This window comes from Thermobia domestica, chromosome 11 (genome assembly GCF_964235325.1).
Source record: "Thermobia domestica chromosome 11, izTheDome1.hap1.1, whole genome shotgun sequence".
In the NCBI taxonomy this organism is placed as follows: domain Eukaryota; kingdom Metazoa; phylum Arthropoda; class Insecta; order Zygentoma; family Lepismatidae; genus Thermobia; species Thermobia domestica.
Window position 1 is genome coordinate 256,494,674 of NC_137464.1, and position 14,224 is coordinate 256,508,897.

At 36.5% G+C, this 14,224-nt stretch overlaps 1 protein-coding gene across 2 annotated transcripts in view; it reads right to left on the reverse strand.

The window, feature by feature from the left end:
* Positions 1-13,964, reverse strand: part of LOC145664962 (sodium-independent sulfate anion transporter-like) — a 139,437-nt gene extending 125,473 nt beyond the window's left edge. The window contains exon 1 of one of the 2 annotated variants that reach the window (XM_081732110.1): positions 13,857-13,964. The gene's annotated coding sequence lies outside the window, so the exon portion shown is untranslated. Of the gene's footprint in view, positions 1-11,317; positions 11,729-13,856 lie in introns of those variants that run through there. The other variant, XM_081732109.1, reaches the window with a different exon arrangement.
* Between the last annotated feature and the right edge of the window lie 260 nt (positions 13,965-14,224).

A 14,224-nucleotide genomic window follows, 5' to 3' on the forward strand; every position in this document is an offset into this window, starting at 1 on the left:
ACTCTTGGTTTGCAAACAATAGTAAACAAAACTAATTTCTCGACAAGAAAATGATTTAGGATGTAATATATTTAAGAAGCCATCTTTTTCTAATATTTGATAACTGTAAAAATCCTTACCATGAAACCAAGCTACAAATGGATTACGTATTAAACTAGCAGAATTAATGAACTTTTTTGTTTGTTTTTTAACCATCTTTATATGTAGTTTAAAGGGGAAATCCATAATAACTACCTACTTCGTTTATTTTAATGACTATGCATTAAGTTGCTCTTCTAAATTGTTACAAAGAAAAGAAAGAAAAATTAAAATGAATTACGAAATAGCACGCAAGATGCGTAACTGAATGTTTCCTTGTTACTTAATTGCCTCTTGAAGAAATGTAGAATTAAAAACTGAACAATCAAAATGCCTACTAATGCATCTCTTCTGCCCCATGACTTCACAGATCTTTATCAAATTATACACATTGCATTTTAACGTCAGACATTTAAAAGAATGCGGAGAGGGCGGGGAATGAATATACGTCAAACTTTTGCACAGTGATCATAGATATATTCATTTTGCACGCTTTTTCGTTATGCGGAAGAATCCCTCGATTTTAAATTCAAATTTCTATAACATAGGGAGAATTCCTATTGCTACTTACTACAGGTGGCCCAAAAGTAGGTATACAGTCCTGTACTGTTCGGCTCATGGCATTTTACATAATTTACTTATTGTTATCCATACAAGCAGTGACTTACAGTTTCTTTATTATTTGTTTTAAATCTATTTTCACACATTCCTTAAGCTTGGAACAAACAGAAGCAAATAAACTAATTATCTTAATAAACTAAAATGTCATACTTTATAGGATTGTATACCTACTTTTGCGCCACCCTGTATATTACGTAAGAAAAATCAGTTACATAGGTAACTTGGACGTAAGTCTGCACCTGAAGATATAAAACAATTGAGATTAAGAAAGAACCTCAACTGTTTTGTGTCTTCAGATGCAGACCGAAGTCCCACTCGCCTACATCACTGAGTTTTGTTAGCAATACCTATTTGTAAATGATAATTTTAATGTAAAAATTGATGAAAATCATGGATGATTATGAAAGATGGCGGATGAATCTCAAGACTGTAAAACGCAATTCTCTGTGCAGTGCTAGAAACCAGGCTCGTATCCAGGGGGGTCTAGGGGAGCCGCCCCCCCTAAATTTTTGCGGGCCCCCTCTAGAATTTTCACGGTAGGCTTGCAAATGAACTATAATATAGTGATGAACTGGATCGGCCCCCCCTAACTTCAGTGGGCCCCCCCTACATTTTTGGGCTGGCTACCGGCTTGCTAGAAACTGCATTTCAATTGCACAACTCGTTCGAAAGTGATTGGCAAAAGTACGTATAGGATATGTAGGATCCCTTTTTTTTAGTGTTCGTAGAGTTACCGACAATAAAATATTTTGTATATCCACAAAATGAATAAGGTCTATAATTTGTTATTGTCGACGACTGCATAGTACAGGCATGTTTTAAATAAATAGATCTCTGTCCTTATTCCTCTCTTCCAATGGATGCAAAGCCATCATTCAAGTCCCAAGCCTCACAGTATAGGCCATTTGTAAAACGTTATCTGACAAGAAACAGCACATTCAAACTACGATGACACAGAAATTTGGAATAAATGTTTAAGAAGTAGCAGTAAAACAGGAGTAAAGCAGATTAGGGGCAGATTAAAGGGATAAAGAAACCAAAATTTACGAAAAAATGCTTGAAAATTATCTCTACCAATTAGAAGTAATATAGGCCTCTTAAAGGAAAATCTGCACACCTAAAAAACCTAACACTAACGTACTACCGGGGCCGCGGTGGCTCAGTGGTAGAGCGCTCACCTCTGGTGCTAGGGGTCTCGGGTTCAAACCCTGCTCCCGCCAAGTGAACTTTGTGGTGGACAAACACCGTGTGCGTGGATTTTCTCGGGGTTCTCCCGTTTCCTCCCACTTTCTTCATTCCACCATTTCATTCATTACTCATTATCACCGTCTCCTTTAGCCTAACCGGCATAACCGTGGGAGGTAAAACTCAAAATTTCATTTCATTTCACTAACGTACTACCGTGTACAGCAATTATGGAATCTTTTATGTGTCCAGGTTTTGTTTTGTTGTTTTTAATGTTATGATTGTTTTATTTATTTATTTTTACTTTCTTATCAAGTCATAGCGTACAATGGCCACGAAGCTGTATACTGAGATTTTGTTCAATGAATAAGGGTACCTCCAGCACGATAGGTAGAAGGAAGTCCCTTTGTTAAGTGTTTGTTACCCTATACGTAAATGCATTATCCATTGCTGCAGTGGTTAGGAAGGGCAAGGCCACAGACGTAAATGACCTTTTGTAAAAGAAAGGAAGATATGCGGGGAACCAGAATAAGTCACTTTTTAACAAGATAATAAAGTACATGTTGTTATTCTTTCTGCGAGTACTTTTACTTTCAACATATTGAGGTCAATCGTCCTGGAAAAAGAACTAGCGAATGCTAAATTGTTTCCCAGGTACAGAAAAAAGAAAACTCAACAATGATTCTTCATATTGAGGAAACGAAATGACAAACTGCTCAGTTCAAGGACTGAATTATCTTAACTTGTCCGTATAGCTCTGATTACAAATGTCTTTCACCTTGAATTGCATCGAATGGTCTGTTTCGTTTGTCCTTTCCTGACCCCTACTAAGCATTCAAATTGCAGACACCGTAAATGCAAAATAATAATCTCTCCCCCCCCACACACACGCACACTAAAAACTTACGTACATATATAACAATTTTCTTTCTCCATTTTGATTCTCACACGAATGTAGGTTAGTTACTCTACATTGATCATTTAAACGTTTTTTTGGCTAATGAAAGCGTGGCGAAGAGGAGGAAAATTTTCCCGTGATGCTTTCTGTGCGAGTGAACGGCAAAGGAAGTTAAAGGGTCGATGTACTTGCAATAATTATTACGTTCCGGGTTCAAATCTTTCATCGAGTAGCACCTAGATTTCAATTGTGAAAAGATTAAATGATGAACTTGTAGACCAGCGTTTCTCAGTTCTTCTGATGTCGCGGACCCCTTGTAGCGAATGTTACTTCTCCGCAGACTCCATGAAATCATTTTTTTCTTAATGTTTTACATATCATAATTCTTTACTATATATAAAACTACATGAACTGACACAAAATAACGGGCACTTCCGGTTGGCTTAAAGCTTACATTTGGCATGATGGTAGCTTTTTGGGACTAACCCACAGAAACATTGCCAAAAGGGGATATTTTGAAGTTTTAGGAAGTCTAAAGGAGGAATAAATAAATTCCCCATGTTATTTATATGGGCCTTTTTTTGGACCTATAATCTCATGTTTTAGGTACCTGCAATTGGAATAAATACTTGAAATTCGGTATGCTTGTGCGTTTTCCATAGGATTACTTAACAAAATCATTAAAAACAAAGATTTCCAACTTTAGAGTTGTTCCATAGGGAACTGAAAAAACTTTCTCATGTTATTTAATATGGCACATCATCTACGCCCCAAAATGTTTAGGCAATTCCGGCAGGAATACAATGATGAACTTTGACATCTTTGTAGCCTTCCGGGACTAACCCACAGGAAAATTGCCAAAAGTTAATATTTTTAGTTTTTAAGGGGTCTAAAGGGGGGATGAAGAAATTCCCATGTTATTTAAATCGGCGTTTTTTTTTGGGATACAAAGTCGTATCTTTTACGTAGTTAAAATAGGAAAATAAACTTGAAATTCGGTAGAATTGTGAGTTTAAGAAGTGTGAGGCCGTAGGCCGAGCAAAAGCGGGGGCCTGGGAGCAAAACACCCAGCTGGCCAAATTGAGGAAATATTAAGAGCAAATGCACGAAATTCACTGTTGATGCAAAGGCTGATACGTAAGAGACGCAAGGCCGTAGGCCAAGCAAGGCGGGGGTCTAGGGACGAAGCCTTCAGTTAGCCAAAGGCTAGTCATAAATATGAAATAAATCATAATTTTACAACACTAATAAATGCAATACTGCTATAAATAGAGGTATTCGAAAAAGCACGATCGTACCAGTTAGGCCTAATATGAATTCAACACTCACCTAGTATGATGGGTAATTCATCTTTCAGTTTAGGTTGCTAGTTCTGGTATTTCTTCTATTCTCTTGGTATTCTACCTTGGTATTATTTTGAATTGATTGAAGGCTAGGTAATGTAATATTAAAAATTCCTAGCTGTGAGCAAGATAAGATAAAGTTTAATGAAAATAAAACGTGTCGCAGAGCGCTTTCCAATCTCTCGCGGGCATCCTGCGGGTCTCACATTGGAAAACAGCTGTTGTAGGGTATAAATATGGCAACATTTTTAAAGCAAGCAGACGCAAGCAAAAAAAAATCGTTTAAAAAATGAGTGAGGGACATCGCTTTTATTTTTTCAAAATGATATAATACCATTAGGTGCGGCATATACTTTTCTCAGTCTGAAACTGATTTCAACAGAAAAAAAAAAAACTGAAAAATAACTTGCTTCTTTTTCTCACAGTTTTTCGACCATTTTAGGGACGTTAATGTCAAAACTTTGAATCCAACTTAATATTTAAAAATATTACTTTGAACGCTCCTTGTAGTGTATTTTTAGGGACCGAACCTCATTTTGCAATCTTTTCCTCTCCAAGTTTGCCTGTTATTTATTATCATGCAACTTTTACAAAAGATAAACTTGAAATCTATTTTATACACATTTGCAGTTGCCTGTTTTTCTAATTCACAGTTTTGGATGCAATTAAATCTTATAACTTCAAGAATCACGAAATTAAAGCTTTTTCGAAATTAAATCACAAAAATAAAGTTTAAAAGTTGAAAAACAAAAACACATTTAATTTAAAAGAAAAAAAAAACAAGAGAAAACAATATTTGGATTATAACTATACCAATAAGTTTTCATTCTACATACATGTTTGAGTAAACTTATTTACTATACATATTCATTTATTTTAACATATAAAACAGTAAGATACACATACATATTCTCTGATAATGAGAACAAATCAGAAACAATAATAAGCAATAATTCATTCAATCTTCGTCGCTGTCTTATATTTTTAACTTTAGAGCCTGTTTTAAATAAATTAGTAACGAAGAGAAAGGAAAATCATGAAGTCTGGCAAAGAAAAGTTGAAAGTTTTGACCTTGAAGATTCTAAAATGGTAAGAAATAAATAAATAAAAGTGAATTTTTGTTTTAGTTTTATTTTTTATTGACAGTGTTATCATAACTTCCAGCTCCCGAAAAAATATGTTGTATCTAAAGGTATTACAACATTTGAACAAAAATTAGCAACGTGGCCCCCTCAATTTTTTTTTTTTTTACGATTTTTATTTGCAATTTTCAACACGCAAAAAAGAAACCAAGAAAATATGCATCGTTATTTTTTTATTAAAAAAATGTTAAAATTTACACTTACGTAATGTCTACAATCTGTGAAAGTTTCAAGTTATTTAGACCAGAATTAAAACATATTGAATTTTGAGCATGTATGATACGATAATTCGATAAGGGGTGGGGATAAAAACTTTTTCGGGGTATCTTTAGGTCCAAACTAACATTTTGTGTCAATAACGATTCAACTTGGATCAAGGGCCGATTTCACTCTTACTAGGAAATGATCTTTTATACTGTTTCTTAATATTTGAAAGTGAAATTGGTTCTTCTAATGAAAGAAATTGGAATGCTTTTACTGGAACGGTTTTCACTTGCTTATGAGTTTCTAATAGTAGTCCTGTTTGAACTTGGTTGACTTTCCTTTTCAGATTTTCATTCGGAAATATTCTATGTCCCCATATTTCTGGAAAATATTCCATAATTGCCAGAATTACTGTGTTATTATATAGTTTCAGAGCTTTATCTGGTGTTTTATACTCTCTTTTCCCAGGAGTCAATAATTTGTGTACTATCTTTTTTGGTTTTGTTACTCTTATAAATAAAACTGTCAGTTCAAAATGCCAACTTGTTAATTATGTGTATCGTAAAACAAGGAAACTCATTGTTTATATTATGTCTTCGCTTCACCCCGGAAACACTCAATTATCGTGTAAAGTATAACAATTTTTACGTCTTTAATGTTCTATTACATAAAAAAAATATTGGGTAAATTACAGAATGATAACGAAAATATTTATCAGTAACAGAGTTAAAGATGGGGAAATACACTAGTGTTCGCCAACAACGCGAATTCCCTCGTGCTAGGTGCAGAATGCTCTTTTCCCCCTTAGCGCTTGAGTGTAACCCCCCAAATTTACCCTTTTCCACTTCCATAATTCACAATTTTCCCCCCAAATGTACATTCAGCGACAAAACTTCTTTCCGTTTGGTAAAATGTATTTTGGGAATAATGTTGATATGCCTGGAACGTACAGAAAATTACATTTAAAAAAAATTGCTCTCAAATTGTCATTCCATTCTGAAGCTATTTATAAAACTAATTTCATCACACGGAAAGAAATTTTGTCGCAGGCTGTACCTTTCTCCTCCATATTTTCAATTTTTCTCCAGCTTTATTGTAATATTTTCAATTTGAAATTGTTCTGGCAAATATTCTTACTGGTGTAACCTGCCGTAAAATCCCGTCCATGTATACCTGTCTAGATGATTAAAATACGTCACTTCCGCATGAGAGACCGGAAATCCGACTCCCGCTGAGAGTTCACGTGATTCAGAGTCCATATTAAGATGTAATCCTATGTTCATCCTTTAGTTTTATGTCCCTCTATTATGTAGGATAGGCTAAAAGGAGACGGTGATGATGAGAATGAATGAAATAGTGGAATGAGGAAAGTCGGGGGAAACTGGAGAATCACGAGAAAACCCACGTATATGGTGTTCGTCCACAATCAATTCCACTTGGCGCAAGATGGGATTGTATCAGAACCCCACACACCAGAGATGAAACATCTACCACTGAGCTCCCCACCCTTCTTGTTCACATCCATGTTAAACTCCAAACAAACCAACTAACGAACGACGCAAGGCTCTTCTCCAAGAACCACGTCTTGTAAACCATCTTATAGAACCTTATACAGCGCTCGACCTCGAAGTTCTATATGCACAACCCTTGGCGCCTCGCGATACCCTATCACGGTCAAAAATAAATTATACTAATCAAAATGAATGGATAATACGCAACATCCATACCTTAAACAGAATTCGAACTCATAATAGTAGAGAGGTTTCGGGACGCCAGCCTAACGAAAACAATAAAAATTACGCCAATAATTACTTAAAATATGACAGAAATCTTAGGAACGCCCCAATACCTCCCTCGCATACATTTTAACGTTAAAGTTTAATCATGCCACAAAGGAGAGAGTATGAACTATTTTCAGTGAAATACTCTTAATATTCAATAGAGAAATAAATCAGTTTTAGATGAAAAAGTAAGTTAGGTGAATTATCCCTCCCCCCACAAATTGCCGAGCATGAAAAATAGAAAATTTAAGGGGGTCATTCAGTGCCACAGCAGTTAATCTTAATTCTCGGTAATTCGCATACTACTATAGATAGAGTCTTCTATTTACGGAGGGGGATATGGAATACTCCACGAGACTTCTTCCTCGAATAATAATATTATTTTTATTAAATTTTCAGTAAATATTTTTACCACCTCATGCAGACTGTCCCCCCCCCCCCCGACTGATTTACGAAAGTTTCGCAGTAAATGGTTTACAATGATTGGCTTATTTTTAATAAAACCTACCAGGACTTGAAACTGCTTTGGAATCCAGCATTAGAGAAAATGTCCCAAGTAATGAATTTACAATCCCCTCCTTCCCAAATCAAACACTTGTGACTAGTTTTAATTATGCTCATTAGACACGACACGAGGTACTTCCAAAAGCATTATTCTTAGTTTGGGACGAAATTATAAAGAAATTTTAGGCAGAAAATCAAATTAGTTAAAATATTTCTGTTCTCCCTCCCCCTCCCAAATCTCACTACTCTCTCCGCGTCATGGTACCCCCTGTGGACATCTCTGGTGGAAGGTACTGAGTTTGAATCCAATAGCTGGCCATTTCGGTGGATTTTTCTCCAGTTTCACAAGACGAATGCCGAGATAGCCTCCAGTATTTTTCATATATTTCGTTTATTCTTTGTTGTTGTTCAGTGTTATTAACTTTACTAAAAAAAAAAAAAAAAAAATGGCCGCTTAGACTCTATCTGCAAGATTTATGAATCAACACAAGAATGGACAAAATCGCGTACTTTAAAAAAAAAAAAATACTTTAGCTAGCCCATACTATTCACAATACTTTACAGGATACTGAAAGATGGAGAATTGTTACTCTTGAATTGATTTTAAGTTTAGCGTCCCTTTCAGTAGCGAGGCTATATGAGACGTGGACAGCTTAATGTGCAATCCAAATTACATGAGATCCTGCTGGGAATCGGCCCCCAATTGTTACCATTCAATGGTGTCAAAGTCAAAATAGAAAAAAAAAAAAAAACCGCTGAAGAATCTTAAATAGAGTAACAGCTCAAAAACACATAACTAACACTGGCTGGCGTAGTCGAGCGATCTAACGCATTAGTAGTGTTTCCTACGAGACGAGAAATAAAGTTTATCGTCTCGTCTCGATTCTCAGAGTTTTTTCTCATCTCGTCTCGTTTTGTAAATTTACGAGACGACGAATTTCACGAGCATTCTTAAAACTTCCCTTACTCTTGCATAATATACAAAGAAATAGTAAGTTGATTTTGAGAGCTCAACGCCCCGTACAGCAGCGAGGCTATATTACACGTGGACCTACTGATTAACGTGGAATCCGAACCACTTGAGCTCCCGGCGGGAATCGAACCCGGGTCTTCCACGCCGAAGACGCGTACGCTAACCGCTTAGCCAGGAAGGAGCTCTACAAAGAAATAGTCCCAAAGGATACAATAGTCGCACTTAATGCTTAGGAATACCTATATGTGGAGAATCATCCATGTCAAACCATTTCGCTCTGAGAACTCCTATCAAAATATACAACGAAATATTTACGTTTATGGCTTGTAGGCTAAAGAAGACGAATCATTAACGAAGGTGAATAGTATGAAAAAAATGGTGGAATAAAAATGTGGAAGTACATGGAAGAACCCCGAGTAAACGCCAAAGATATATTCTTATCCACAAAGTGACGTGGCTTGGGATCGAATCAGGAACACCTTGAGCTGCACCACTCATTCACCCTTCCCCCTTTTAGAAGTTTATAGACGGTTGCAGGATTAAAATAAATGAAATGAAATATATTTCAGTTTAACGTCTCACATTACGTCTTTTATTCTGAGGGAGATTATGATTATAGCAAGTAAATGATAATGGAAGTATTGGTGGAATGATAAAGTGGGAGGAAACGGGAGTAACCCGAGAAAACCCACGAACACGATGTTGTCCACCACAAACTTACCTGGACGAACCGGAGACTCCACTCACAAGAGATAAGCGCTCTTCCACTGAACCACTGCATTCCCCGTTAGGTTGCATGATTAAAAGTTAAAATAAAGACACTGTCCAAAATTTTCGTCAATTGGTCGGTTAAATATATTATATAGACAGACGATCAAGTCAACAATCCATGTATACAATCATCATAGCTATGGAAGGAGTTGGATGTTTTCTCCTTTGGTATTTTATATATATTTGACTCTCCCACTCCTTCGTGGTTCTCATGTAATGAAGTAGGAGAGTTATTTGGTGAGGACAGCAGGAAAATTGCATCCCCCGGAGTTTGACAAAGACGTGGACTTTTTTTAAAAAAAAAAAAAAAAAAAAAAAATTGCATACTAATAAATAAATAAAAAGAATGTGAAACTCTCTATGTTGGTGGACCACCTCTGACAAAATCTGAAATGACGTTATTGTAATGAACCGTTTGTTACTCATAATATTCTTATTTGAAGAATCAAACAAATACTGGCAAAACTATAACTGAAAATGAAATGAAATCTTTAAGTTTTACGTTCCACGGTTATGCCGATTAGGCTAAAGGAGAAAGTGATGATGAGAAATGGAGGAATGAAGAAAGTGGGAGGAAACGGGAGAACCCCGAGAAAACCCGCGCACACACGGTGTTTTTCCACGAGAAAGTTCATTTGGTGCGAGCTGGGATCGAACCTGGGACCCCACACACCAGAGATGAACGCTGTACCACTGAGTCACCGCACCCCTTCCCCTGGCAAAACTATAGTATAAGTACATTCAGAGGACAGAGTAACTTTCCAGCAATACTAGAACCTAATAACCTATGCGTGGCATAAGCTTAAAAATAAAATAAAAAGTTTCAGAAACGAATGTTTCCTATAATCACACCTTAAATACTTGCTGACTGGACACAATATTTATGTTAATTAATGGGAAACGTAATTTAATCATTGACCAGTAAAGAGGTCCTCAGTTGGTTGAAAACTTCACGTAAGGGAATTACTATAGACAGGCTTGAACCGCGGTCCTTCCACGTCTGTCGTTGGTCACTTTACTACTGAACTGAACTGAACTTTTCCTGATACTAAAAGTATGAACAACTCCACCGCTCTTGTATTTAGTACATAGATACAAGAACAAAATCCTTGTATTTTAAAAACCTAGTTTCTGTTTACAAAAAATTACGCATCGTCGGGGCACATTCCTACCGCAAATTCTGTCATTAAACAAACAACAACTCGCACAAACAAAAACAAGATGAGTAACTTGTTTCTAGAGATATTTTAAACGAAGTTACACGAGTATATTCTTTAAACGCTTTTCTACTCCCAATTCCCAATGGCCAAAAACAGCCACTTTTTGTAGAGTGAAATAAGAAATCCACAATTTAATATAAAATCTCATACGCGGATGACATTACAAGATTGCCCAATTAGGTTAACTCAACTGATCTACTTCGTAAAATAATGAAGTAATGTATGTGTTAGTTTTAAAATAAAAGATTGCAAAGGCATATTGTTGAAAAAATAAAAATTGCACATGGATTTGGTATGTGTAATTTATAACAATTCTCCTATTTTAATGTGGAGAACATAATTTTTATAGGATTCGCGATCTACTAATTCGTGTTGAAGTATTTCTTTTCTGCATACAGTACTGTAGTACATACACATTATATGTAGCTTTTATTGTACCCTTTTTGTTTCTTTTTCAGCAATAAAAGTGTGTTACAATAGCAAAAACCATCAAGAAGGAGGTCAAACTCGAAAGATACCGCAAGTAGCCATTGCATTTTAAAAAATGAACACACACAAACATTTTTTAAAATAAAAAAAACATTTAAAATCTCTTACCGTGTGATTCTCTTCTTATTACAGTCTGTCACTATTTACATGAATTGAAAACTCCAAAAAAATATCTATAAAAATAGGCACAACAATAATATCTTCTTCTTTTGTACGTAAACATAAACAATTAACAAAAGAGAACTTGTCACCTCCGCGAAATTCACTCCTTAAGGCACCACACGGCAGAAAACAACTTGAACAAACACTTGACCTGCTAAACTTGAACACTGCAGCAAAACCACAATATGCAATATAACATTACTATACAATACACAACTCTTATCGCTGCGCGTCTTTCCACTCTGCACTGACAGAGGGCACTGATGTGCGTTTCCCTACAGCTGGAGCTCAACTACTTTGGAAATTGACGAGTGTTTCTCTCCTAGGTGCTCCAATGACCTTTTAAATGCACAGACAAGCGGGAATTCTCTCATAGCCAATGACTGACATAAAGAATCATTGCTCCTTACAGGCTTTCTCAAAACGTCATCACTTATATACACTTTAAACCTGTAGTATCTTGGTTATTCATATATGTATACATATTCTTAAAGCATTAGTTGTGTTAGAAGGTGTGTTTTTCCTTATTGCCGCTCCCCTTGTCCCCGCCTTTACAACAAGCCTTTCCTGCTAAATTTTGCTTGTAACGTCACCAGTTTACCAAATTATAAGCGCGTGTCGTTAATGAAGGGGGAAATACCTTGTTATAACTGTAGGCGCTTCTTGATTTTAGGCTACAAACCGTGGCGAAGTTCTATGCATTTAGCTGGTAGGCCTAGTAGTGTTTGTGGGTACAACATCTTTGAAAATGAAATGAAATGTATAAGTTTTACGTCCCACGTTATGCCGGTTAGGCTAAGTATTCTTAAGGCGAGTGAATGATGATGGAATAATCGGTGGAATGAAAAGGTGGGAGGAAACGGAAGTACCCTGAGAAAAACCACGATGTTGTCCATCACAAACTTAATTGACCGTGGATCGAACCAGGGACCCTACGGGAGTTCCTTCGTGGCTAAGAGTTTAGCATACGCGCCTTTGGCGTGGAAGACCCGGGTTCGATTCCCGGCGGGAGCTCATGTGGTTCGGATTCCACGTTAATCAGTAAGTCCCGTCTCAGATAGCCTCGTCAAAATCAAGTCAAGTCAAGTCAGGGACCCTACGCACCAGAGGTAAGCACTCGATCGGTAAGCCACCACCGTGTCTACTCTTGTTAGTTATCGATGCGCTGCCCCCTCCTGCTAATCTAATGGCTACGGTACGTATCTTTAGTGCTTGCTATACATTACAGTGGTTCGGATTCCGTCTCATATAATCTTGGTGCTGTAAAGAAATATTAAACTTCAACAAAGAAGAACAATAATCAATGTGCTGACCGTATATCATTCAGCGGAATATTACAAATAATGATAACTATATTCTGAATGATTGGTGGCCTTGTTTCGAACTCCGAAAATGTTGGCTTCAACCCAAGGATCGGCCATCTTAACTGAATGTGTTCCAGTTCATTTCCTGAGTCTCACCAAGTGTATGTCAGAATGGTTTCTTTAAAATGTACAAGAAGAAATTTTTTTAAAAAAATGAAACATTGAGTTGCTCTAATAATGATAATACAGCTCATGAGTGGTACACTTATGTCCAAAATGATTGTCGCATATCTATAACTGTCTTCTTGTAAGAATATAGTTTGATAATTATTTTGCATGGTACTTTTAATACTGATGCTATGTGTATAATCGGAAAATGTATATTTGTGGTAAATTTCAAAGGAAAAGAATTATAAATACAAAAATGAGAAAGAGTAAAAAAAAAAAAAATGTTGCTAAATGGACAAGAAAGTTTTATTTTCGTTTTATTGTTCGTATTTACTGCTCTTTTGACATGAAATTTGCCACATACATGTCTTTACCGATTATACGCATACTAACATTATAAGAAATACCAGGTGGATTCCTTATCAAATGATATTCCTACAACAACATATTTATAGACATGAGACAATAATTTTGGACATGAGTGTACCTCCATTGCTGGTCTAGTTTCTAAGTCCTGTGCATTTGTGCGTGAGATAGCGTGTTCGATTCCCGGTGGGAGAATGTCAAACGCAGCACTTCAGTGTTATAGGTTCCAGTTAAAACTGTAAGGTACTGTCCTATATAGCCTCACCGCTGACAGAGAGCGTAAACACAAAACAAAGCAAACTACAGTCCATGAAAAATTGAGGGGTCGCTAGACAGCTTATCAGTTGAAATCTTTCAGTTTAACGTCTCACGAGTATACTAAGGGAGACGATGATTAAAGCAAGTGAATGACTATGGAAGAATTGGTGGAATGAGAAAGTGGAAGGAAACGGGAGTATCCCGAGAAACCCTATGAACACGATTATCTACACCACAAACTTACTTGGCCGGGGATTGAACCAAGGGCCCCACACATCAGAGGTAAGCGCTCCACCTGTGAGTCACCGTGCTTCCCAGCTTATTAGTTCATGGCATATGGACAGCACATGGACTCCACGTTTACTAGAAGCCCGTAACTCCTTACTTACCTAGATACATGATTTCTCGGTAGTTGTTGTTGAGTCAAAAAACGTTCATAATTTCTTTTTCGACTTTCTATTGCCTTTCGACGGAGTTGTCCTTGACCCAATTAGTAAAATAAAATAAATAAGGAAGAGAAAGAAGCTAAAGATTTGTACTATTGACGTCTGGACAAGCACAAGTCAGGGACTAACAGATTACCTATCTCTGATGTCGATGAGACTAAATGAATAATTAAACAAATACGTTCGTCTATTTACATTCTCCAGATGGGCAGAGGTCGTTTGCAGATATTTTTTTGACATTCTTAAGAAAAAGGCGAGTGACTGCTAGTGTTCTTTGATTTTTTCGTAAAATTTTAAGGGATGTTAAACAA